Here is a 27809-nt window from a genome sequence, read left to right on the forward strand (position 1 = left end):
TTGTTGTAGGTTTCTCCCGCACATCAGACACGGAATTCGGAACCCGGAGGAGCATTTCGTGAAGTGTGGTGCTAGGCAAGTGGTGGAACAGTGCTCGTGCTTCGAAGAAAACCGACGGGCTGCACATACATGTGATAAAGCATTCTGACTTCCTCCAACGACAACGGCAGCTGGAATTTCGATGAGGTGAGTTTTCTGTGTGGAACAGCAGTTCGGATTTCGTGGAAGAATGAGCACGGAAATTAAAGCATAAGATTCCTATTTTTAATATGAGTTCATGGAACATGGGATTTCTCGGGTGTAGGGTTGATTGATGAGGGGAAAATGTATCGCACCGAACAATTGTGGGTAACGTTTGGAAGGGAAATAGCAATCACATCAGTGAGTTTCCGGTCAAGTAATCATAAATTGAAAATTGAAAATACGAATTCAATACAAGTGAAAAATCCATGAATCATTTAAACCAGCGGTTCTCACACATTGGTTGATTGCAAGCTATTCTGTAAAATAATCCAAACTCGATTGCGCTTTTCCAATGAAAATTGCGCTGCTCGTAATCCAGGTTTGACTGCGCTCTTCCAATTAAAACATGACTTCACTTCTCATAATCTACATTTGATTGCGAATTTCCAAGTAAAATTTGACTTTGCATCTTGTAATCCAAATTCGATTGCGAATTTACAAGTTTGACTTCGCTTTTCATAATCCAAATTCGATTGCGTTTTTCCAAGTAAAATTTGTCTTCGCTTCTCATGATTCAAATTCCACTGCGCATTTTCAAGTTGAAATTTGACTTCACTTCTCGTAATCCAAATTCCATTACGCTTTTCCAAGCACTAGCGTGCACAGGAATCTTGTTAAGGAGGGACAATTTTTTTCTATGGTGCATTTAATCTGGGGATGGGGAGTACTCCAAAGTGCGTGGTCCACCCACCACTGTTTCCCTACTGTTCAATTTAGCTAATTTAATTTAGTAGAACAACAATAGACCAAGGTTCAATGGAAAACTAATACCCACTTTTCAATTAGGGAATCCAAAAGCTGTCTTTAAACTTTATACAGTTGCGAAAAAGACTCTATGAGGTCTATTGAAATTCTTCTAAGAAGTTCTCTGGAATTATTTTTAGAACTCTTCTTGACTTTTACTCAGAACGCCTTACAACTGAAATTCCCTTAGAGTTTCAGAAGAATTTCCTCAGTTTTATCCATAAATTATTCCCGGAATGAGCTAGAAATTACCGGTACTCCCTGAAAATTTTCCTCAAAATCCCTTTGGAATTTCACTCAAAATTCAATTTGCTCGGTATTCTTTTCGGAATTATCTTGGAACTATCTGCAGGATTTACTAGAAATTATTCGCAGAATTTTCTTGAAATACTCCCCAGAAATCCTTTGGAACTGTCCTCAGAATTCAATATTCTTAAGGTTCTTTAGAACTATCCTAAAAGCTCTTTTGAAAAATCATTTCAGAAGTCCACTAAAATTATTCCTTTAGATTATTCAAAATTTGATTCTCTCGGTATTCTTTTGGAAATTATCTTGGAACTATCTGCAGGATGCACTAGAAATTATTCGCATAATTTTCATGGAATTATCCCCAGAAATCATTTTTTTTTGGAACAGTCCTCAGAATTCAATACCCTTGAGGTTCTTCTCGCAAGTCAAGTTTAAGTTGTCCACCCATTCACCAAAACGTTGTAGTTTTTCTACCAGAAATATTTAATAAAGCTTGCCCCTGCACTCAACAGAACTGTGCATTTTTTACATCAGGAATTTCCAATACAGACTTGCCCGCAGGTAATTTTAGACCAAAAATTGTAATTGACCAGAATGGTGTAAATTTTCCACCGTTAATGTTCCATAAAGATTGTTTATCCAATCTTCTGATTCGTGCAGATTTCCTTTTTCCATTTTCTACCAGACATTTTCAATATAGCTGGCTTCTCCTATCATCAGAATGTTGCAGGTTTTCCACCAAATAAAGCTTGCCTCTATTTTCGGATTTTTCATAAATTTTCAATAAAGCAGCTTCCCTCCAATCATCAGAATGTTGCAAATTTTACACCAGAAATTTTTCCGAAAAGCTTGCCTATCCGTTCACCAGAACGGTGCAGATTTTCCACCAGAAATTTTCAATAAAGCTTAATTTTAAATAAAGCTTGTGCCTTCATTTACGAGACCAGTGCAAGTTTTCCACCAGAAATTTTCTGCTCATTTCATATATCAGAGCGATGTAAATTTTTCACCAGAAATTTTCAATAAAGCATGGTCCTCCATTCACCAGAACGGTGCACCAAAAATGGTCAGTGAAGTTTGTTTAACCATGCACCTTTGTGGTGCGATTTTCAGGCTTTGCCTCTTCATGCACCAGAATGGTGCAAATCTTGCAAGTTAAATTTGGATTTTCGTAATCCAAATTCAATTGCGCTTTTCCAAGTCAAATTTGACTTCACTTCTCGTAATCCAAATTCGATTGAGCATTTCCAAGTAAAATTTGAATTCGCCTCTCCTAACTCAAATTCGATTGCGCTTCTGCAATCCAAATTGCACTGCTTGTAATCCAAATTCTATTGTGCCTTCTAGTAAAATTTGAATTTGCTTCTCGTAATCCAAATTTGTTTGCGCATTTTCAAATAAAATTTGACTTCCCCTCTCGCAATCCAAATTCAACTGCGTTTTTCCAAGTAAAATTCAGCTTCGCTTCACGTAATCCAAATTCGATTGCGCATATCCAAGCTTGACTTCACTTCTCGTAATCCAAATTTGATTGCGCTGTTCCATGTAAAATTTGACTTTCGTTCTCGTAATCCAAATTCGATCGCACTTTTCCAAGAAAAATTTGACTTCACTTCACGTAATCCAAATTCGATTGCGCTTTTCCAAGTTTGACTTCGCTTCTTGTAATCCAAATTTGACTGCGCATTTTCCAGTTTGACTTTGCTTCTCGTAATCATACTTCGAATGGGCTTTTCCATGTAAAATTTGACTTCCCTTCTCGTAATCCAAATTCGATTGCGCATTTCCAAGTAAAATTTTACTTCGCCTCTCCTAATTTAAATTCGATTGCACTTTTGCAATCCAAATTGCACCTCGTAATCCAAATTCGATTGCGCTTTCCTAGTAAAATTTGAATTCGCTTCTCGTAAGCCAAATTCGTTTACGCATTTCCAAATAAAATTTGACTTCGCCTCTCGTAATCCAAGTTCAACTGCGCTTTTCCAAGTAAAATTCAATTCCAAGCTTGACTTCCCTTCTCGTTATCCAAATTTGATTGCACTTTTTCAAGTAAAATTTTACTTTACTTCTCGTAATCCAAATTCGATTGCGCATTTCCAAGCTTGACTTCACTTTTCATAATCCAAATTCGATTGCACTTTTCGAAGTTTGACTGCACTTCTCGTAATCATACTTCGAATGGGCTTTTTTATATAAATTTTGACTTCGCTTCTCGTAATCCAAATTCAATTGCAGTTTTCCATGTAAAATTTGGCTTCATATCTCGTAATCCAAATTCTACTGCGCTCTTCCAAGTGTAATTTAACTTCGCTTCTTCTAATCCAAATTCGATTTCACTTTTCCAAGTAAAATTTGACGTTTCTCGAATACAAATTCGATTACACATTGCCTAGTAAAATTTGACTTCGCTTCTCGTAATTCAAATTCAATTGCGCTTTACAATGTAAAATTTGACCTCGTAATCCAAATTCGATTGCGCTTTTCCAATCCAAATTGCGCTGCTCGTAATCCAAATGCAACTATGCTTTTCCAAATAAAATTTTACATCGTTGCTCGTTATCCAAACTCGATTGCGTTATCCATGCAAAATTTGACTTCGCTTCACGTAAACCAAATTCGAATGCCCCCTTCCAACTAAACGATGACTTCGCTTGTTGTAATGCAAATCAAATTGCGCTTTTTTAAGTAAAATTTGACTTCACTTCTCGTAATCCAAATTCGATTGAACTTTTCCAAATAAAATGTGTAGCTTCTCGTATCCTAATCCAAATTCAACTGCGGTGACTTTAATTATCCTAATACAAATTCAACTGCGCTCCTCCAAGTAAAACTTCACATCGCTTTTCGTCATCCAAGACCCATTGTGCAATTCCAAGTAAAATTTGACTTCTCTTCTCGTAATTCAAATCCGATTTCGATTTTGCAAGTTAAATTTGGATTGTCGTAATCCAAATTCAACTGCGCTTTTCCAAGTAAAATTCATCTTCGCTTCTCGTAATCCAAATTCGATTGCGCATTTCCAAGCTTGACCTCACTTCTCGTAATCCAAATTTGATTGCACTTTTCCAAGTCAAATTTGACTTCGCTTTTCGTAATCCAAATTCTATTCCGCAATTCCAAGCTTGACTTCACTTTTCGTAATCCAAATTCTATTGCGCTTTTCCAAGTTTGACTTCGCTTTTCGTAATCATACTTCGAATGGAATTTTCCATATAAATTTTGACTTCGCTTTCCAAGTAAAATTTTACTTCACATCTCGTAATCCAAATCCTACTGCGCTTTTCTGAGTATAATTTGACTTCGATTCTCGTAATCCAAATTCGGTTTCACTTTTCTAAGTAAAATTTGACGCTTCTCGTAATCCAAATTCGATTGCTCATTTCCAAGTTATATTTGACACTTCTCGTAATCCAAATTCGATTGCGCTTTTCCAATCCAAATTGCGCTGCTCGTAGTCCAAATGCGACTACCCTTGTCCAAGTAAAATTTGGCATCGCTTCTCGTTATCCAAACTCGATTGCGTTTTCCATGCAAAATTTGACTTCACTTCTAGTAACCCAAATTGGATTGCGCCTTTCCAAGTTTGACTTCGCTTCTTGTAGTCCAAATTCGACTGCACTTTACGTAGTAAAATTTGGCTTCACTTCACGTAATCCAAATTCGAATGCCCCCTTCCAAGTAAACGATTACTTCGCTTGTTGTAATCCAAATTCGATTGCGCTTTTAAAAGTAAAATTTGACTCCACTTCTCGTTATCCAAATTCGATTGCACTTTTCCAAATAAAATTTGTAGCGTCCCGTATTCCAAATTCGATTGCGTTTTTCCAAGTAAAACTTGACTCCACTTCTTATAATCCAAATTCGATTGCGCTTGTCTAAATTTGACTTTTTTTTTCTCGTAATCCAAATTCGATTGCGATTTTCCAAGTTAAATTTGACTTCGTAATCCAAATTACGTCCAAATTCCGCCGTCGGCTGAAAGTCTCTTTAGTAAAGAAAGATAAGATGAGATGATAGCATTTTCAAGTAAACGATGACTTCGCTTGTCGTAATCCAAATTCAACTGCGCTCTTCCAAGTAAAACTTGACTTCACTTTTCATAATCCAAAATCGATTGCGCAATTCCAAGTAAAATTTGATTTCATTTCGAAGTAAAATTTGGCTTCTCTCCTCGTAATCCATACTCGATTTCGATCTTGCAAGTTAAATTTGGATTCTCGTTATCCAAATTCGATTGCGCTTCTCCGATATAAATTAAATAAATATAAACAGTGCAATTTATGCTGTTCTTAATCCACATTCGATTGCGCTTTCCAAATAAAATATGACTTCGCTTCTCGTAATCCAAATTCTAGTGCGCATTTACAAGTAAAATTTGGCTTCGCTTTTTGTATTCCTAATTCGATTGCGCTTTTTCGAGAAAAATTTGACTTCCCTTCTCATAATCCAAATTCGATTGCGCTTTTCCAAGTTTGACTTTGCTTCTCGTAATCGTACTTCGAATGGACTTTTCTATTTAAATTTTGACTTCGCTTCTCGTTCTATTGCGCTTCACTTCTCGGAATCCAAATTCGATTGCACTTTTGCAATCCAAATTGCGCTGCTCGTAATCCAAATTCGATAGCGCATATCCAAGCTTGACTTCACTTCTCGTAATCGTAATTTGATTGCGCTGTTCCATGTGAAATTTGACTTCCCTTCTCGTTATCCAAATTTGATTGCACTTTTTCAAGTAAAATGAGACTTCACTTCTCGTAATCCAAATTCGATTGCGCATTTCCAATCTTTACTTTGCTTCTCGTAATCGTACTTCGAATGGCCTTTTCTATATAAATTTTGACTTCGCTTCTCATAATCCAAATTCGATTGGCATTTCCAAGTAAAATTTACCTTCACCTCTCGTAATTCAAATTCGATTGCGCTTAAATGTAAAATTTGACTTCACTTCTTGTACTCCGAAGTCAATTGCGCTTTTGCAATCCAAATTGCGCTGCTCGTAATCCAAATTCGATTGCGCTTTCCTAGTAATATTAGAATTCTTTTCTCTTAATCCAAAATCCGTTTGCGCATTTCCAAATAAAATTTGACTTCGCCTCTCGTAATCCAAATTCGATTGCGCATCTCCAAGCTTGACTTCACTTCTCGTAACCCAAATTTGTTGCGCTGTTCCATGTGAAATTTGACTTCTCTTCTCGTAATCCAAATTTGATTGCACTTTTTCAAGTAAAATTTGACTTCACTTCTCGTAATTCAAATTCGATTGCGCATTTCCAAGCTTGACTTCACCTTTCGTAATCCAAATTCGATTGCGCTTTTCCAAGTTTGACTGCACTTTAATCATAATTTGAATGGGCTTTTCCATATAAATCTTGACTTCGTTTGTCGTAATCCAAATTCGATTACAGTTTTCCAAGTAAAATTTGACTTCACATCTTGTAATCCAAATTCTACTGCGCTTTTCCAAGTACAATTTGACTTCGCTTATCGTAATCCAAATTCCATTTCACCTTTCTAAGTAAAATTTGACGATTCTCGTAATCCAAATTCGATTGCGCTTTACGCTGACCTCGTAATCCAAGTTCGACTGCGCATTTTCATGTAAAATTTGCCTTCACTTCTCCTAAGCCAAATTCGATTGCGCTTTTCCAATGCAAATTGCGCTGCTCGTTATCCAAATGCGACTACGCTTTTCCAAGTAAAATTTTACATCGCTTCTCGTTATCCAAACTCGATTGCGTTTTCCATGCAAAATTTGACGTCACTTCTGGTAATCCAAATTTGATTGCGCTTTTCCAAGATTGACTTCGCTTCTTATAATCCAAATTCTACTGCACTTAACGTAGTAAAATTTGACTTAGCTTCTCATCATCCAAATTCGATTGCACTGTTTCCAATTTATTTCGACTTTGATTCTCGTAATCCAAATTCGATTCCGTATTTCCAAGCTTGACTTTGCTTCTCGTAATCCAAATTCGATTGCGCTTTTCCAAGTAAAATTTGACTTCTTAATCCAAATTCGCAAGCATTATCAAGTAAACGATGACTTCGCTTCTCGTAATCCAAATTCGTTTACACTTTTCCAAGTAAAATTTGACTTCGCTCAAGTAAAATTTGACTTCTTAATCCAAATTCGAAAGCATTATCAAGTAAACGATGACTTCGCTTGTCGTATTCCAAACTTGTTTTCGCTTTTCCAAGTGAAATTTGACTTCGCTTCTCATAATCCAAATTCGATTGCACTTTTCCAAGCAGAATTTGACTTCGGTTCTCGGAATCGAAATTCGTTGGCGCTTCTTATATTACAGCTCAAAGCTTCAAGCTTGCAAAGTTTTTATCAGATCTGCGGAGTCAGTGATAAATAATCTGACCCAGACTGCGACTTCGACTCCTAAAACAAATGGTTGTCGACTCCTAAAGTTAAGTGTCAAGGAAAACATTCCGAGAATTTCAGAAACGCTCGAAAACACATTGAAAAAATGTGTTTTCCCTCAGGAAAGTTTCATGAACAACAGAATAAAAATATTTGAACTCAAGAACCGTTTCGAGCACTTTTGGAAATTCATAAAGGAGTGGACTAAAGAACCTCAGAGATTCTAAGGGAAGTTTCATGCGCTTCAAGGAAGTATCGAAAATTTTCGGGAGCTTCAGGATAGATCAAAGAATTTTAATTCCAGGAACATCAACGAGAGCTTCAGAGAATTTCCAAGATTTTTCGGAAATATTAGAGAAATTCCAAAGGGATCGTCCACAAAAATGTTTGGAAATTAAACGAATTTCCGACGAATGAAAGGGAATATCGTGGCATTCGGGGAATATTCATGAACAAACCGCGGGATGATCAGGAAAGTCCCTAGCAATTCTACAACATTTATGGCAGTTCAGGGAAGCTTTGAGAACTTCAAGGTGGTTCCTTCAGCTTCAAGGAAACGGCAGGACAGTTTAGGAAGATCTAATAACTTCAGGACTATTCAGAGAACTTCTTTGAAGTTTGATGAAACTTTAGAAAAGTACAGAGAACACGTCAATCTATCCAGCGGGACAAACTTAACGAATTTCAAAGTTGATACCTGTTTTGGAATGTACCAATAGCGTATCATAGCGTACCTTCAAGGATTTTGAACGTACCTCAAAGCTTCCCGGAAAACCCCTGTCCCGCTGGATAGACATACGATTTCAGCAAATGACCAAGAGTCGATCGACCAGACTTCTACGGAAAGGTGTACTTCATTTTTAACGTACCTCTTATTTTCACTTGAATGCTTATACTAAACTTTTTAAATCGGTTTATATATGAATTCTGGGCACGGAATTGGATTCCTCGAAAAATGCAAGCCCGATTTCATTTACAAAACATTATACTTAAGTGCATTCTAGCCAATTTGAGGACCAACAACAGTTTTTTTTTTTTATATTTGCATCCCTTAAAAATATACGAATTTCAAACAAAACCGTTAATTTCATGAATAATTATGGAGACGCATGGTGCTGCTTGGAAAACTCCATCATGAGGAATGCTTTGATAACTATCTGATCGGTCATGACCAACCCAAGTAGCACATTTCTGTCCCATAAAGTTGCAGCAACTTGTTTATAACTGAAATAAGTCGTTCGAAGACACATTTATAACAAAGGTGCTACTAGGGAACGTACCTAACTGGAATTCATTTTCTGATATAATTTACCAGTGTCATGTCGATATAATTTTGTTGGTGTCAAGATCATAATGTTGTACGACTGAGATATTCTCTTCTACCCTTTTATATGAGGTGGTAAATTTACCCGGGCATTACAAACTTTGAAAATTCATAACTCATGAACCAAGCACCGTAGAAACAATTTTCAATGCACTCATTCAGCAAATTCATCGATCCATTTTCCATTTCCAAAAGGGATTCCAATCCACTGGGCGAAATCAATCACTCGGCTCTTATTCCTCCCTTTCAGTGTGGTGTGGTGAACTGTACGCACATTTTAACACTCATTCGAATCCCACCGACGACGACGACGACGACGACGACGACGACGACGACGACGACGATGCTCCCTCCCTCGATTTGCAACATCATTAATAATGCATTTCCAATAAATGGTGCCGTAAACATGGTGCGCCTCAGCTCCATTATCGTTATTACTATCGGGATGGGAAATTGTCCCTCACTCTCATCCGTGCCCCTATCGATACCGTTGAATGGAATTCTGTGTGATAAAATTCAGAGTAGATACCTCTACCTACATCAACTTACACGGAAATTATCCATTCATTTGCGAAAAAGCGATGGCGCGAGAGTTGCGGTAGTTTTCCCACGATTGATCCTTTGAAATAGCGCTCTCTGCATACATAAAACAACATCAGCAGCGGTGATTCTATAGACACAGTAGTGGAGATGTGTGTGTGTGCCTGCCAACACATAGCAAAGGCAACGAGCGGTCGGGGATGAATATTTAAAACGTGTTCCGCCGTCAGTGCCGCTAGAATATGATCGTTAATATTCAAACAGTCCATGCAATGTGCGATGAACGTTCGGTTCGATGTTTTCTGAATTTTCAATCGGTAATATGAAACATCACGCTGCCTGGGATTCCGCCTGAAATTTGTATGAAGAAGCATGACATTTTGAAAGATCGTTTTCTCAAGTGGGAAATTTCACTACAAACCTTAAAACAAAAGTTCAACCGAACGTCGTCAAACCGAAACTGGAACATCTTCTCAAATATAATCAGAATTCAAATTTGCCCATGTTTCCGAGTTCCCTTCTTGCCCACTTCATTTGCATTGGAGTACCGTTCCCCATTTTCCGTTTTCTCCTCACAAACGAAAAACGATTGCACCATACAAGCTCCATTTGGCGTTCCATGTCTTCCACCAGTTCCCTGGAAGTTGGAAAGTTGAATCCTACCCGGTGAAAACGACGACGACGACCGTCAGGAAGGCAGTCAGACACACAATTTGTGTTTTTGCGTTTATACGAGTCTGCTGTCTGTCGATCACCCTGGATCCGGGACACTCTCCGACCGGAAAGCGATTGCGAAGGGGGGAAGGGCTGGGAGTTTGACATTTTCACTCTTCCAATTTCACTTGCAATTGTGAAGTGGCACTGCTCCGGCTGGAGAACAAAAAACAAATGTATAGTGACATAAATAAACATTCAAGTCTCACTGACGGACTGGGACACCAAGGAAAGGTTGAATCCAAGGTAGGAAATTATTCAAACGATGTTGAATGACAGGAACAGGTTCGAACGTAGATCAAAGAAATGGCAAATTTGAATGGAGATTAGGGGGAGAATGATGGCAAATAATCGTGGTCCAATCGGTAACGGAAGTAAGGCTGAGAATGTTTCTCATCTTTAAATTTTTAAGAATGCATTCAATTTCAATTAGGACGCACTATTTTTTGAAACTTTTCCTGTGGACTCGAAGTTGGAGGGAATACCATGGACTGGAGAGTCGGAGTCAGAGAAATGATGCCAACTCCGACTCCTATTCTTATTTCGAAAGATTGGATTTTTGAAAATGATGATACTCTAAAATTTTAATTTCATAAGCTTAAACCATGAAACTCTGGTCAACTATACCTTACACATTGATAGAGAATAATAATCCTTCAGAATTGATTAAACCGGTTTTTAATTTAATTTAATCCAAGATTTAAAATTTTGTGAGGTCCGAGTTATCAGAAATATTTGAAGAGGCATAATATGGAAGTGTGTTTCAAGATTCAAAATCATGCAAATGCTTTTACGTTTCTAAATCGAAAATGTATCAAGTGTACAGGTAAAATATTCATTTTGTTTAATCATGGGATCTTTAAATACCAGTTGGAGATATATTCCATGATCGGCGTTGGAGGCGAACCAGCTTCAGGCTGAAAGCCTCGTAAATAAAGATAAATTAATCAATCCAATCTGTGGTAGGGAAATCACTTATCGCAGACAATCGGTGATAATTTTAACTATCATTGCAATAGTTGCACATTCGTGCAATTTTCAATTGTGACATTTTGAAAAATGATAAATTCTTAACTTTAATTCCTATCGATTGGCGTATTAAGAAATAAACTCCATCATCTCAGGATCAAAATCAGACCACTTTCATGCCGCGACTGACTTTGGTTTTTGAAATTGCACTCCCAATGTTGTCTTCAAGAACATGGTATTTTAGATTTAAACATATCTAGATAGAGCTGGAATTAGGCGTAACAGTTTTTGTGAACAATCACTTCTCTCGAGGATTTTTAGGAATTCAAGGCACGCTAACGCAAACCAACAATACCGTCGGGTGAGGAAAGTCTTACCCTACCTGATGGTGATGTTGATTTGCGTGAGCGAGCCTTGACTTTCAAGACATCATCGAAAGAAGTCATTGTTTACAAAAGCTGTTACGCCCTAACTCCAGCTCTATCTTGTTATGGGAACTGACATCCGATTGATGACCTTGACAAATATCCAAAAAAAAAACTCTTTTACAAATGTATGGTTGTCCTGAAAAAGACCGTTTTGTCGTGATGGTTGAGTAATGCTGAGCTATTAGGGTGTTACACACAGATGAGGCTGTTGAGCTGTATGTGATTTGGAATGAGGGTGACGCGCTTGGCATAGATGGCCCACAGCGACTCACGAAGAGCTACTGATTCCGATCAATAGCGGTGCAGCTTCTTCCTCCTTCTATGGATGCTCATGTGGGCTGCAGCTCGCTGCTTGGAGGCAGCCTTTCGTTGTGTACTGGAGAACAATGTTCAACGCTATGCGCCGAAAGCAATGCTACTGATGATGCCCACAACTGGACACCACCACACACGGTGATTGGAACTGAATCCGATCAGCGGTTGAGGCCAGCCTTGATAGTTAGCTGCTTGCGGGGGGGAGCCTTTCGTTTTGTACTGGAGAACACTACCACTCACCACGCGATGATTGAATAAACACCGTATGGCGAGACCGGATGGAATTCAGCTTTGAAATCTGCAATTTCAAAATTCATTCGTGCAATTTTCAGTTTTGACATTTTGATAAATGATGAAGTCTTAAATCAATCAGACGCGTAGAAATATTTCTGATCGATTAGTGATAAAATTATTGAAATTGGTTCTGGGGCAGCTGAGTTATTAACGTTCAAAATCATTCATAATTTTTTACATGTTCCATTTTCTGTTTTCAAAACGTGTACCTCTATATAGAAATCACAGATGTAGTCCTCCGTCAAAATGATTCCCGAACAGATGCGATGAATAGATGCACTTATCAAGCCACGTTTCCAGCGGCGCCGGAGGTGTAGTGGTAAGCGTGATTACCTCTCACCTTAGCAGGCCTGGGTTCAATCCCCGTCGGCGCCGCCGGGATATTCGGAGGAATAACATCTCTGATCACGCCTTCCTTCGGAAGGGAAGTAAAGCCGTTGGTCCCCGGTTCATGAGTTGATGAGTCAATAGGTAGGGTCCAGGTGCGGAAGCTGCCTCACTGGCGTCGGTAGCATTGGTGCTCAGCACGGAAAACAAGATCGACGGAAAACAAATCAAGGAAAAAAAAGCCACGTTTCCGTCAAAACAATGGCATCGTATTATTTTTCACCAACAGCCAGGTAGACGTAGAAGTCGTAAATTTTTGTCCTTAGTCCACGTAAATTCTGGTAGTAGATTCGTAAGTTTTGGTGGAGATTATCAGAGTGGCGAGTTGCTGAGCTGGAACATGCAAGCCCATCTGACAATGGAACAGTTCTATTAAACACATGTACTTGCCAGAGTCAGGAGGTTGGAAGACCCCGTCAACACTCTCGACCACAGGGCCAGAACGACTGAGACGACTGGAACCAGCTGATATACCATCAGAGATGTCATCGATGCAGTTCACTAGGTTCGCCGTGTCTGCATCGAATATCGTCAGGCGATGGCAAGACGCAGTGGTCTTGTCATCCTTCTGGGGAAACAGAGCGGTGATGCTTTGTTCTGGAACGCGGGAAGAAATCAGGCGATGGACTGTTAACCGAAAATGCATGCTTGCCTGAAGTGGAAGGCTGGAAGACCCCGTCACCAAACTCAACTACAGGGCCAAAACGTCTACGATGGCAGCAACTAGCAAGCGCGACTGAGTCTAGTGAATCATGGGCTTTCATTAGGCAGCAGGCCGTGTTTTCTGGTTGGAAGAGGTGAAATACTGTGCTGGAACATGAAAAGTCATCAGGCAATGGAATGATTCTATCGAACACATAGGGGAAATGGATTTAATGTCGGCCTAAATGCCCCTAATTTGGGCCCATATATAAATTCAGCAATCGACTAAATTTTCAATAGCGACCAAAAATAGCCATTAGTACCATCCCAATGACGCGTTCATCTGGTTTGACACAAGCGTTGAATATTGAATCGATTACGTTCGATGTGAGCAACTGATAAGTATTGGTACAGGTGTGTGCAGCGATAACACGTTGCTGGTCAATCAAGTGTTTTCTGATGATTTCACGTGGTTCGAAGGTTCAGATTTCGGGGCGGATTTATCTGCTGGTTAATGAATGGTGCTGTTAATATCATCGAGAACCTCGAAGAAAGAGGTATCATCGCATGATCTGGAACGATCGAGCGGATCAACCGAATCATCAAGTGTGAGTTGATCGATTGTCCTATGCAGGCCCGCAACGTAAGGTCAATGGTTCGAAGATTCTCTCCATAGTTTCCAAGTCTTGTGTCCATCGAATCCATCCTGATGAGAATCTCACGTAATGCCTTCATGATGATCTTGTAACGGTCATAAACAGCAGGCTCGAAGTTCAGTCGACAACGGGTTCCGGTCCAGATGGCGTACCGTCGTTAGTCCTCAAATGACTGCTCTCGCGACACCTCTAGCCAACGTTCTCAATCTCTCCTTGATGTCTGGGGTTTTCCCAGCTTGCTGGAAAGAGTCTTTCGTGGTCCCAATCCACAAGAAAGGCTGCTAAAGGACTGTTTCAAACTACCGTGGAGTTGCTTCGTTAAGTGCTACCTCCAAACGTTTTGAGTTGATTATACTCGAAAAATTGGTTCAAAGTTTTGCACAGTGTATCTCGATGGATCAGCATGGCATCATGCCCTCATTCATCAGACCTCTCCGCAGCATTTGACACAGTGAACCATGACATTGCGTTGGCTAAATACGATAGGATAGGTGTTCGCGATGGCCTGCTTACTTGGCTCTACTCCTACCTGTCTGTCGAGATTGGAGACTATATTTCTTCATCCTTCCCCGTGGCATCCAGCGTTCTTCAAGGTAGTCATCTTGGTACATTTCTGTTTCTGCTGTACATGAATGACGTCAATACCATCCTGAAATGCCTTAAGCTATCGTATGCGGACGACCTGAAACTCTACTCCCTGATAAAAGAACCTAGAAATGACATTTTCTTGCAGCAACAATTGGAAGTCTTCGCTGAGGGGTGTCGTATTAATCGCATGCAGGGCTGTCATCTGATCATTCAATGCGCGCAATGTACTGATTTTCTGAAGCATACAAAGTGAGAATCAAGCAAACACAGATTAGTTGGAAAAGAGTGTGCGAAGTAAATGGGAGAACCACACACTCTTTGTCGTGTGTGGTGAGATGAATGCACAAAGTTGCTTTGCTAACGCTCTGAGGTGCTTTCCAGCCCTGATCGCATGTCACTGAATGTCTCGAAATGGTCTGTAATTTCCTTTGACCGCAAGCGTTCTCTTCTTCACTATGATTACACCCTAACGGGCATAACTTTGAAACAGGGATCGGGTGCTACTCAATTTTTTCCGAGTAAAACACACGCTGTTGTGAGACTGCACTTTCATTTCCAAAGAGACGTGAAAGAGCATTTTAAATCGTGCAGCACATTTCATTTTTCTTGTGTTGGAGAGCTGCCGCTCCAACGGTGTTAAGTCTCTTTCTCTCTCTCTTTGTTTCTCCGACAATGTACTTTCTCTATAACTGTAGCGTTGTAGGATAGCTAGCATCAGTGCTGTTAATTTTCATATCATTCGATTGAAAATGAACCAATACAACTATTAAATCGATTCTGTGAAAAAAAAATCTCGTGCCCATCATTTGAAGAGCCCCTTCCTCATTCGAAGCACATGGTCATTGTCAATTAAGTCACCCACTATCATTTGATATACGACAGTGGAGTGTGGAGGAAACCCAGCAAAATGGTCTCGAACAGACAAGTCGACCCGATGTCGGATCAATGTAAGGCTAATTTAAGGTCGATGTCGACCCACTATCGTGTTGTTGTCGGGTAAATTTTGGGTTTATTTCGGGTCAATGTCGGGTCAACATCGGGTTGGGGTTTGATAGAAGTCAGGTTGGTGTCGGGTTGGCTTAGATTTTTGGATGGAATGTCGACCAGACTGTGAAGAAAATTACACATCTATTTAAAAAAATCTCTTTAGGAAGTGCATCAAAATTTGCATTTTCGTACGCTTTTGAATACCAAACAGTCACTGCAACATATATTACATGAAAGTAAAAATATTCTGCACCCAGCCTAAAATATGGAGCCATTCTTGTAAAGCCACGTCTCTCCCGATTGAAAAGTGCTACTCCCGTCATAACACTGTGCACTACTCGATTGTGCTATACGCAAGTAGCACCTGAGCTGTCCAACTACTCTCTCCTAAATATGAAATCTCTCTCTCCTTAGTCTCTTTCTCCTTCCAAATATAAGAGACGCGCTCCCTTATTTTAGAGTAGCACCAGTGTTTTTTGCACCACTCTGAGTTTTTAGTCGATCCCTGCTTTGAAACGTGAATCGACTATCAAGGATCTGGGAATACTGATCGACTCTTCAAGCTTCAGCTGCAAGGATCATGTTGCATAAGTAGCTCACAATTTGGGTTCATATTCCGCTTCGCCAAAAAAATCAAAGATGTATACTGCCTAAAAGCATTCTCGATGAACATTTCAAATGGTCCTATCTGCTTTGATCGATTCTCTTCATCGACTTTCTCTTTTCATAACCACTGCACACTGGGGACAAAATCGAAACAATGTGTTAAAATTCAATAACTTCGGTGCTCGCTGGAACAAGAGACTAAAAAATAGTCATTCTTATAGAAAAAAGTCTCAGGAATCGATTGGAGTGGGTTTCATCTTGGGCACGATAGGGTAAGTTGGGGTATTTCACAGTTTTGCCCTAAAATCTCCTATTTTGTATGATTTGAATGCTGTATCTCAAGATACCGATGATATAGACGGATGATTTCTTCGGCAAAGTTGATCAGAAGGTCAAGGACTGTTGGATGATGGACAGAACAATTCGGAATTCCTCCGCTAGGTGGCACTAGTGAGCATTCGAAGTGAATATGTTTGCGCTGCTGTATCTCAAGATCCTGACTATTTAGACGGATGATTTCTTCGGTAAAGTTGATCAGGAGGTCAAGGATTGTTGGATGATGGACAGAACAATTCGGAATTCCTCCGCTAGGTGGCACTAGTGATTATTGAAAGTGAATATATTTGTGCTGCTGTATCTCAAGATCCTGACTATTTAGACGGATGATTTCTTCGGCAAAGTTGATCAGGGGGTCAAGGATTGTTGGATGATGGACAGAACAATTCGGAATTCCTCCGCTAGGTGGTACTAGTGAGCATTCGAAGTGAATATGTTTGCGCTGCTGTATCTCAAGATCCTGACTATTTAGACGGATGATTTCTTCGGTAAAGTTGATCAGGAGGTCAAGGTGATGGACAGAACAATTCGGAATTCCTCCGCTAGGTGGCGCTAGTGATTATTTAAAGTGAATATATTTGCGCTGCTGTATCTCAAGATCCTGACTATTTACACAAATGATTTCTTCGGCAAAGTTGATCAGGGGTCAAGGAATGTTGGACAATTCGGAATTCCTCCGCTAGTTAGAGCTATCTATGATCTTCTCTGGCTATTACGTCCCAACTGTAACTTATCGCCTGCTCTCAACTTAGTGCTCTAGATGCACTTCCACAGTTGTTAATTGAAAGCTTTCCAAGCCTGTTCGATTTTAACATGTGTATATTGTGTGGCAAGTACAATAATATACTATGCCCAGGGAAGTCGAGAAATTTTCCAATCTGAAATACTAGACCAACCGGGATTCGAACCCAGCCACCTACAGCATGGTTTGCTTTATAGTAGCAGACTCTACCGACCGAGCTTATGGAGGTCCCCTGATCTATGAATTTAATCAAACTAAAATGCAAGATGGTAGCCTAATTAACAAGTTTTGAGGACAATTTGGTGAACCTAGAACGTCTTAAACATATCAAATTCTAACGTAAATAATGTGCATGATATGTTTAACCCTGTTTGGAGATGCTTTAATACAAAGGGCTTTGAATCTGTGAACCTGGATGAGAATTTGATCTGAACTCAAGGACAATTTGGAGAACCGTTTACTTGACTTTGTGTCTAGGGAACTGGCGAAAGCACCTCCGGCTGTTGCGCAAGGTGTTAAAAACTGGATTGGTCAATTTAATCGGTGATGGTCAAAAACCCACAGTAAGGATCGATTCTTTAAGAAGAATGCAGAGTGGCTAGAAAGCATATTCGTGGTAAGAATCCCTGGGCGTGCTTAATTTTAGAGAGTAGCATAAATTAACGAATAAACGTTTTTAATACGATACCGTCAAACATTAAAAAAATTAACAGTTCGGAAAAAAATTGTACCTGTTGAGCGGAGTGCTAAATTTTCAAAAAAACAACGGATTCCAAACCAATTTAAATTGAACTTGAATGAAAATTAGTAAAAGCGTGGAAATGCGTTAATGTAAAGCAAGACATACTACTGATGAAATCTGTTTTTGTTCATGTTACTAAATAATCAATAGCATCAACCGCGATTAAAAGAAGATTTGATATTTGTATGAATATTTTATAAAAATCCTAAACAAAAACTACCGACTCTAAATTTTACGAAAAAAATGCTTGAATATAATTCATCATCAATTATTTTATCAGGTCGAAGACCAACCCTCAGGATCCAGGCCTTCGAAAAATACGCGGGTCCATTCAAGGAAACCCAAAGATCCCTCGTCATAATCATCTCCTATTTCACCTCCTTTTGCCACTCCGGATTTGGAAACCAGTTCCAACAGTCAGCGAAGACCGTCAACCCTAAAGCCTCGAGGTCGAAAGCGCAAGGAGTAGTTGACAAGATTTTCGAAATACAGACGCAGTATCGGACTTTTCAAAGAACAAGGTCTTGATAACTTGCTGTATTCAGCCAAAATTGCTGCCATAAAGGCTGCTAATCCAGCAACTTCTCAAATCTTACAGCACTTGTTGAGCGGCGGTGAGGTTTGGGAAAAAGAGACCATCGAATCCGTTGACTCTGTTCGTGGAACATCTCTGTGTTCGGAGGAGTCATCTTTGGCGATAAAATCAAAACTTGGGTTAAGAAAAACCAAATATGGAGAGCTGGTTCGATTCACTAAGAAGCATCTAGGTATGCCAGTTTAATTAACGTATATATAAAAAAAAACTTAGTACAACAATTTTTTGTTTAAAATAGGTCAAGTTTCTAAATCTTTGATCAATTTTAGAGATGTGCATTGTTATTAGTCCCTTCATATTGTCCCATTTAGGTTTTGCAATTTTGCAGCCCTGGAAAAAGTAGCTGAATTTAGAAACGCCATAATTCCACCGTTCTCAACTCCAAACCGAGAAAAAGGATACTTATCATCAAGCGTTTTAATCCGTGATATGGTTATATGCGATTTGCAACGGGTTCTACAACTGGATGATGTAGCAGACAGGATTTCAAAGTTAAACCAGAAAGTGTTGACTTGTAAATTGCATGCCACGGCTGGTCCGCACTCTGCTACAGGTTTTACGCACTACAACCAGATTGGCTTTTTAAAAGAGGATGATTCTCTTCTCTCCGAGCATTTTATGAGCCTGTTGTTAGTACCCGAAAGAGGAGAGGATATTTGGCGGAACACGAAACCCCAGTCAGATTCGTTCTGCAGAATACGCTCTATTAATTGGACTAAAGAGACCAACTCGCTTACCAAGTCCATGTTTGAGCAGTTTTTTGCAGAGGTTGATTCCTTGAATCTGGATCACAAACATATTCATTTCAAATGCTCACTAGCGCCATCTAGCGAGAGAATTCCGGATTGTTCCTTGACCTCCTTATGAACTTTGCCGTAGAAATCATCCGTCTAAAAAGTCAGGATCTTGAGAAACAGCAGTACAAACATATTAACTTCAAATGCTCACTAGCGACACCTAGCGGGGGAATTCCAAATTGTTCTGTCCATCATCCAACAGTCATGGACCTCCTGATCAACTTTGCCGAAGAAATCATCCGTCTAAATAGTCACGATCTTAAGATACAGCAGCGCAAACATATTCACTTCGAATGCTCACTAGTGTCGCCTAGCGGAAGAATTCTGAATTGTTCTGTCCATCATCCAACAATCCTTGACCCCCTGATCAACTTTGCCGAAGAAATCATCCGTCTAAATAGTCAGGATCTTGAGATACAGCAGCACAAATATATTCACTTTAAATAATCACTAGCGCCACCTAGCGGAGGAATTCCGAATTGTTCTGTCCATCATCCAACAGTCCTTGACCTCCTGATCAACTTTGCCGAAGAAATAATCCGTCTAAATAGTCAGGATCTTGAGATACAGCAGCACAAACATATACACTTCGAATGCTCACTAGCGCCGCCTAGCGGAAGAATTCCGAATTGTTCTGTCTATCATCCAACAGTCCTTGACTTCCTGATCAACTTTGCCGAAGAAATAATCCGTCTATATCATCGGTATCTTGAGATACAGCATTCAAATCATACAAAATAGGAGATTTTAGGGCAAAACTGTGAAATACCCCAACTTACCCTATCGTGCCCAAGATGAAACCCACTCCAATCGATTCCTGAGACTTTTTTCTATAAGAATGACTATTTTTTAGTCTCTTGTTCCAGCGAGCACCGAAGTTATTGAATTTTAACACATTGTTTCGATTTTGTCCCCAGTGTGCACTGCTATGCAAACAGATTTCGTGCTAATTCTACCACATAGTTTGATAAAGGAGGTTCTTATCTAGCGTCCAAAACGTCAAATACAACAGGGAAAGGTTTTGCAGCTGAGTTATTAACGAAAGAGAAAGTCGATGAAGAGAATCGATCAAAGCAGATAGGACCATTTGAAATGTTCATCGAGCATTTTACTGTTCGTTGGTGCAACCTATTTTGGAGTATTCAACGGTCGTGTGGACTCCATACTACCTAAATGAAACCATGCGTATTGAAGCTATTCAACGTAAGTTCATCCGATATGCTTTAAGTCATTTTCGCTAGAATGACCCTACCAATCTGCCTTGCTACGAAAGCCGTTGTATGCTTATCAACTTAGAGCGTTTGGATGCGAGACGTAACGTAGCAATGGCGAGCTTCGTCGGTGATCTAGCCCCCGCCAGGCTACTTATCGTCACAGTCCGGCCATCTGCATGTATTACCAGAAAGCTGGTGGGATGAATTCCAACATCGATGATTATCGCTTAGCGGTTTCGAATCGTTGCTTCGACGTCGTCGCTCTCACTTGGCTCAATACTCGCACATTGTCAAATCCGATCCGATCCAAATACGAGGTTTTTCGATGCGATCAGAATCCGCACAACAGTCGAAAATCTACTGGTGGAGGCGTTCTCATAGCGGTCGGCTCTGGATTGAAGGCAAAAGTTATCGAAAACGATTCACGGAATTGTGTGGAACAAGTTTAGATTGCTATTAAGCTCGCTGACCGCGCTTTGTTTTTCTTGTGCAGTTTACTTTCTTCCGGATAGAACTCGCGACTCTACGCTAATTGAATCCCACAGTCAGTCTATTCGAGCTATAATGGAGATCGCTACAGCTGCTGACGAGATGATAATCATTGGCGACTTCAATCTACCGGCAATTTCTTGGCGATCATCTTACGGTGGATTCTTGTATCCGGACCCCGACCGTTCTACATTTTACTCTGGAGCTGTAAGCCTTTTGGATCATTGCAGTATCGCCACTCTGAAGCAAATCAACCACGTGGTTAATGAGAACAATCGTAGCTTATTCATTTGCTTCTTCACCGCTCAGGATACTGCTCCGCATTTGTCTATGGCTGTTTCTCCGTTGATAAAGATTGTTCCACACCATCCTCCTTTAGTTATTGCACTTGAAGGCAACCCCCCCAGAGGTCTCCTGCGATTTCCGAAATGCTGACCACGGCAGTATCGGGGAACTTCTTTCGAATTTGGACTGGCACAGGATACTCGTCCCTGCCGATGTCAATGTAGCTGCCCAAACGCTCTCGCATATTTTGGCTTACGTCATTGAGCGACACCTTCCGAAAAAAGTTCCTAAGCAAGGTAGTTATCATCCTTCGTCACAAGTGACCTCCATATCTTAAAGTCTTCCAAAAGAGCGTATCAACGAACCAGTCGCCAATGTTATCGGCGTTATCAACGAGATGTTCAACGGAAGCTTCAATCTCACCCGAAAACTTTTTGGAATTATGTGAATGAGCAATGAAAGGAGTCTGGCCTTCCATCGACTATGGTACTGAACGGCGAAGAAGCTTCATCCCCTAAGAACATTTGCCGTCTATTCTCAACCAAGTTTGCGAGTGTATTCTCGGATGAGAACCTACCAGACGAGCACGTTTCTCTAGCAGCCAGTAATGTTCCAATGTCTGGTCAATCTTTGGCAGCTATCAACATCGACCTCGCTATGATAACTAGGGCGGCTTCGTAACTGAATTCTTCAGTTAAACCAGGTAGTGGTGGCTCCTCTCTGCCGTCTGCTCGAAATGTCCCTATCCAGTTGGGGTGTTTCCTTCCTGCTGGAAATCAGCTGAGATGTTTCAAGTGCATAAGAAAGGATGCAAAAGAAACATCGACAACTATCGTGGCATCACATCGTTGTGTGCCATATCTAAACTGTTCGAGTTGGTCGTTATGGAACCATTAGTCTCCCACTTCAAGCAGCACTTGACCGAAGACCAGCATGGTTTCATGGCAGGGCGGTCGACTACTTCCAACCTTCTGTGTCTCATCTCGTACATTACGGAGAGTATGACAGACCACAGTACCACTGACCTATCAGCCGCTATCGACAAGTTGAACCATCCTATAGCGATCGCCAAACTGGTGGTAGGCTCGGTATAAACGACAGTCTCCTACGATGGTTCCCATCCTATCTATCTGATCGTTAGTGGGGAAGTTGCAATCGACGACTGCCGATCTCCTTCGTTCCCTGCCACTTCGGGTATTCCGCAAGGTAGCCACCTCGTCCTCGACGGTGGTCCACGACTGTCGTTCGCAGACGACATGAAAATCTATCTCCGAATCCGAGCCATCGCTGACTGCCACCTTCTCCAATTCCAATTCAACGCTTTTGCTAATTGATGCCAACTGAACCCCATGGTTGTAAATCCAACAGTAATCGCGTTCTCACGGAAGAAACATCCAATTACATTCAGTTATATCCTAGAAGGCGTTGACGTACATCGTGTGAATCACAAGTCATCTTAGATTGTCAACTCACATACAGCCAGCATATCTCGTACGTGATACAGTACAGTACGTGACAAGGCATCCAGAACGCTCGGCTTCATTTTCAGGATAGCTAAAAGTTTCACTGACATCTACTATTTGAAGATGCTTTACTGCTCCCTAGTCCGGTCGGTGTTAGAATACTGCTGCCCTGTATGGAATCCCAATTACCAACACAGTGTACAAAGAGTAGAGTCTATTCAACGACGATTCATCTGGTTTGCCCTTCGATGATTGCCTTGGAGGGATCCTCATCGTCTTCCAAGCGACGAAAGTCGGTGCCAATTACTTCACCTGGATCCTTTGTGGAGTCGAAGAGTTTGTGGCAGACATTCTACAGGGCAGAATTGATTGTCCTTCTATTCTTCAACAAATCAACGTTAACATTCAACCACGAGCACTGCGTAACAACGCAATGCTAAGGATACCTTTTCGTCGTACAAACTATAGTTCGTATGGTGCTATCAATGGGCTACAAAGAGTTTTCAATCGTGTTGCTTCCTTATTTGATTTTCACTTGGCACGTGAGACGCTGCGTCAGAGATTCCGTGATATATTTTTTAAGAATTAGGAATTAAGTTGGACTTCACGACCTTTGCAGCTTGTTACTTCTTAACTATATTGTATTTCCTAGTATTGCTTAATCCATTATTAGGACTAAACCAAGTCTGTTTATGTAGAACCAAATAGGCAAATAAACAAATGACATAAATAAATAAATAAATAAATAAATATTGACATTCTAGACAAGACTGACAGAATCATAGGAGTCCCACTTGCGCAGACCAAGATGCAAGATGACGTTCACTCTTACACAGCTTGGATGGAATCGCCGGCTACACGATCCACTGCAAACTTTCAATCAAATTGGATTTATAGCTGATTTTTAGCAGAGCGCAGTAAAACTGCATGAATTTAATATTACTCTTAAAGAGGTTATGAGAAGCTCTTGTAGAGTATGGGGATTGATTCCGAAGTGTTCTAAAACAGCTTTATTGTTGTTCTCAAGCATTTTTAAAAAATCTTATCAACAATGATCCACTTACCTGGAGACGATCTTATAGCGGTTATCAGGAGGTTGTGGTGGAGCTCTTAGTTTTAACAATAAAACTAAAAATGTAACTTGGATAAAGAAGTGAGGAACCAGTCTGCGGCTGAAAATCACTTTAGTAAAGTTTAAAAAAAAATCCTTAAAGTTTCAAACTCCAAATCCAAGATCTTGAAAATTTTAAAAGTGTCTGAATTTAATTATGGGATTGAAGTCTTAGACATTTGACACATTTCATGTTGGCAATGTTAAACGCATTTCACACAAGTCGTCATTTAAAATATGTTTGCTAGATTTGGAACTGGAAAACTTCTCAGGCTCCCTATGCTTTGAAGTTTGTGCATGTCCGGAATATTTAATTTTAAATAAAACTCCCTGTATTTGGCAGATTTTTCAAAATCCAGGATCATAGCATTTTCGTAGCATGAAATCTATAAAAAAGCATCAGAATTTAATTTTTTTTTTGTCGAAGATCTTAAAACTTGATTGTGTCCAGGATCTCAAAACTGTTTATGAAAAAAAAAAATGATTCCCGTATAATTTGGTCCATAATACTCTAGAAAATCTTATGCCGAAAACTCTCTGAATTACTAGTGATAACTCTTACAGTGTATAACCTAGAAATTCCCCGAAAAATACTCCTGAAAAATTCACTTAGAGTTCTTCTCAGCATTCACTTAGTATTCTCAAGAAAATCTCATGGAATTACCATAGGAATTCGTATTTGGTTCTGCTCGGAATTTTCATAAATGCTGTGATCCTCATTAGTTCAATGGAACTCTCTTTGGAATTTACTAAAAAAAATCACCGGAATACCCTTGGAATACAAACTTCATCCCTGCCTTGGAATTGAAGTGTCAGTTAACAAGTCAGCCTGTGTCCCGTGCAAATTCAAGCTACTAGGAAACCAGTTGCTCTGCGAATTGTAGAACGTCCACCAGGAGTGACAACTTGCAAAAGGTCAATTGAAGTTTGTCACCGGCGGCAGCTTCGTCATCAACAGGGAAAGGTGTCCGGCTTTTGTTTACCCCTTCCGACTTGGGAACACTGAGTAGTGGTGCCACTTTGGCAAGATTTATTTCTTTTCCCCTTCAATAATAATAACAGGAAGGACAGTGTGGAGCAGCATGGCAGCCAAAGGGAGACTTACGTTTACAGCTTTCGCCTTTCGGTGCTGCAGCTAGTCCAGTTTATTTTCTCCATTTCCCATAATCTTCCTGGGGGTGAATTTGGCCCCTTAAAATGGGGGAAAATTTGTTGCAACATGGCCAGAAGAAGACGACTCAATTGTCGGAATAAATCACCAAGCGTCCCTTTTGGATATCAATTTTTCCGGTCTCCGGCCGCAGTAAGCTTTCGGTGTAAATTATTCAAATTAGAGGAAGGCAAATAAACATCACTTTTGGGGTTATGTTTTTCGAAAGGAAGCCGAGCTGAAAATTGTTGCTAGTCGTCGACTGAGGCGAGAATGGACGGATGGCCGGCGTTGGTCCCTTCTGGTGAATTTTGCACAAGCTAAAAGCCTCTGTGTTTTGGATAAATCGTTCCGCCGCGGCGCTACCATCACACTTAAATTCTATCGATGTTTGTTCAGGGCGTCAATCCGTGACGTCCGTGATGTTTCTCCGCTGCGACGTAGGTACCGAAGCACGAAAATGGCATTCGCCTGTTCCTAAAAGGAAAGCTGTCAGTGGACGACAGAAGTGACGCAGCATAAATTGACTGATTACTTGCACTCAGGCCACTGTGCCATAAAGACATGGATCCTCCTATCGGTGTCATATCTCCGAAACTCAATGTCCGATCGGAATAGAAGCCAAATTCCGTCGTCATCCCAGCGTACCTCCCGACGCGAACGTGTGTGAACTCAAATTCATCTTTTCACAGCATAACACCCGCACAAATTGCTATGAATGCCTGCCCGCCGCAGGTTATGCAAAGCAACGAGATTAAAGCACAGCACTGCAAATCAATTGATTAGGTTTCAGCCCTTTGGCACCTGAAAAGCGGCGGCCCAGCTGCGTTTGTTGTTGTTCCGAGTCAAATCGATAACCACTCACGCTCGGCAGGCGAGCGCCGTCGTCGACATCGTCACACACGTGAGCGTGTTAGCGGTTTACCGGAAATTTGCATATTTGGTATCATCGCTTCGCCTCCAACCAAATCACGCGGATGCAGTTCGTGGTGAAAAAGGCGACTTCGGCTCGTCACATACGAGCGGAGATCTGCTCACTCGCTGCAGGGGTCAATCCTAACATCGCTAGACAACCCCCAATCAATTTCGGTCTTCATTTTTTGTTTTTCGGGAAGAGCGATGAAAAGGTCGAACGAGCGCGCGCGGAATAAATTTCAATGGCCTGGACGGCGATGCGTGGGATCGAGGTCAGCAGGTCCCCGGGTAGTGCAACGAAAAACGGATACGTCTAGTCGACATTGTGATGAACAAAGAGGCGTCATTGTTCGCACGCTTTTTCACCGACTCGATGATGGATGGAAGCTTTTTGCCTTCATTTGTCACGTTTAGTCATTTCCCCTCTGCTCGTCGGATGAGGGAGCTCCAGCAGATTGAGGGGGTGCCGGGTGAATCAATTATTAGTAATCGCGATATAGTTCGCTTTAGTAAATGAAGCGTTGAAAGGTTATTTCACGCACGGCTCTGAATGTGGGACACATTTTGTGGGGCAGTGTGTTTCTGGTTTTTGTGATGATTATATGTACTTCTATTTGTATCGTTTGAAATAATTGTAGGGATTGATGGAGGTTTTGTAAGGCCTTAGTTTTCCACGGAATAGCAATTAATTAGATAATTAGTAGATTGAATTTATACATGGAATTTCAGATATCATTATCTCTGGAATGCTTGATGCAACATCAAAATAATTCAAGCTTTATTTGATTGGGGCCTCTCTTAGCTTAGCCGGTAAAGGCGCAGTTACAAAGCAAAACCATGCTGGTAGGGGCTGGGTTCGATTACTGATCCGGTCTAGACATTTTTCGTGTTGGAAGATTTCTCCAATTCCCTGGGTATAAAGTATGGTTGTACTTGCCACACAATTATTCTTGAATGTGATATGGCCGTAGACTGGATTTACTACTACTTGAAAATACGTCTTAGCATGATGAGAGACAAACTTGGAATGACATTTTATTTCAGACTATGAGAATACATTTATTTGTAGGTTGCTTCGGTTATTCGTCGCTTGCTAGTTTTCTACCTCCAAAACTCCTCCACGACGAAAGAATCATGGCTGCATCTCGAAACCGCGTTTGCTTGATACGTTGAAGAGGCTTCGTCATCATGTCTGCAATCATTTCGTTTGTTGGAAGGTACTGTGGACTGATGATTCCTTGCTCCTTCAGTTGACGCGCATAGTTGTACTTCGTGTCAACATGCTTCGAACGTCGCTCGCGGGAGTTGGATTCGAGTTGCTTGATGGCGCTCTGGTTGTCCTCGTTCACAGTAACCGGAAACTTGGTGTGGATTCCCAGATCGTCGAATAGTCGTAATATCCAGCATAACTCCTTGCAGCTCTCCGTTATAGCAACGTACTCGGCTTCCGAACTGCTCAATGTTACGCAATCTTGTTTCCTGGAACACCATCCAATCATACCACCTGCATACCGGATCAGGTAGCCTGTGGTTGACTTGCGATCTTTGGTGTCACCAGCCCAGTCGGCATCTACGTACACCTTCAATTGCGTGGAATTGGCTCCCAGGATTAGCTCGTGGTCAATAGTACCTTTTAAGTAGCTCATGATACGCTTCGCCTCCACCCAATCAGCCTGTGATGGGCAACTAGTTTTTCTCCCCAGGATTGAAACAGCTGCTGCAACATCAGGTCGAGTACACATGGCCACGTACAACAACCCACCAATCAAGCTGGCATACTGATGGTTATTGGGCAGCGGGATCTCCTCCTTTGGATGTAGATGGCCTGGGTCCAATGGTATAACGGACTGCTTCGCGTATTCCAAACCGAATCTGGTCAGAAGCTTCTGGATGTTGTTGTTGTTGTTGTTGGAG

At 40.8% G+C, this 27809-nt stretch overlaps 1 protein-coding gene across 2 annotated transcripts in view; it reads left to right on the top strand.

The window, feature by feature from the left end:
• Positions 1-27809, top strand: part of kek5 (kekkon 5) — a 482945-nt gene that overhangs the window by 191800 nt on the left and 263336 nt on the right. For both annotated transcript variants that reach the window (XM_065234711.1, XM_065234710.1), the window contains one exon: positions 10-186. The gene's annotated coding sequence lies outside the window, so the exon portion shown is untranslated. The remainder of the gene's footprint in view (positions 1-9; positions 187-27809) is intronic.

The sequence above is a fragment of the Ochlerotatus camptorhynchus genome, unplaced genomic scaffold, assembly GCF_037179485.1.
Source record: "Ochlerotatus camptorhynchus isolate MF236.1 unplaced genomic scaffold, CSIRO-AGI_Acam_v1.1 ptg000435l, whole genome shotgun sequence".
In the NCBI taxonomy this organism is placed as follows: Eukaryota; Metazoa; Arthropoda; class Insecta; order Diptera; family Culicidae; genus Ochlerotatus; species Ochlerotatus camptorhynchus.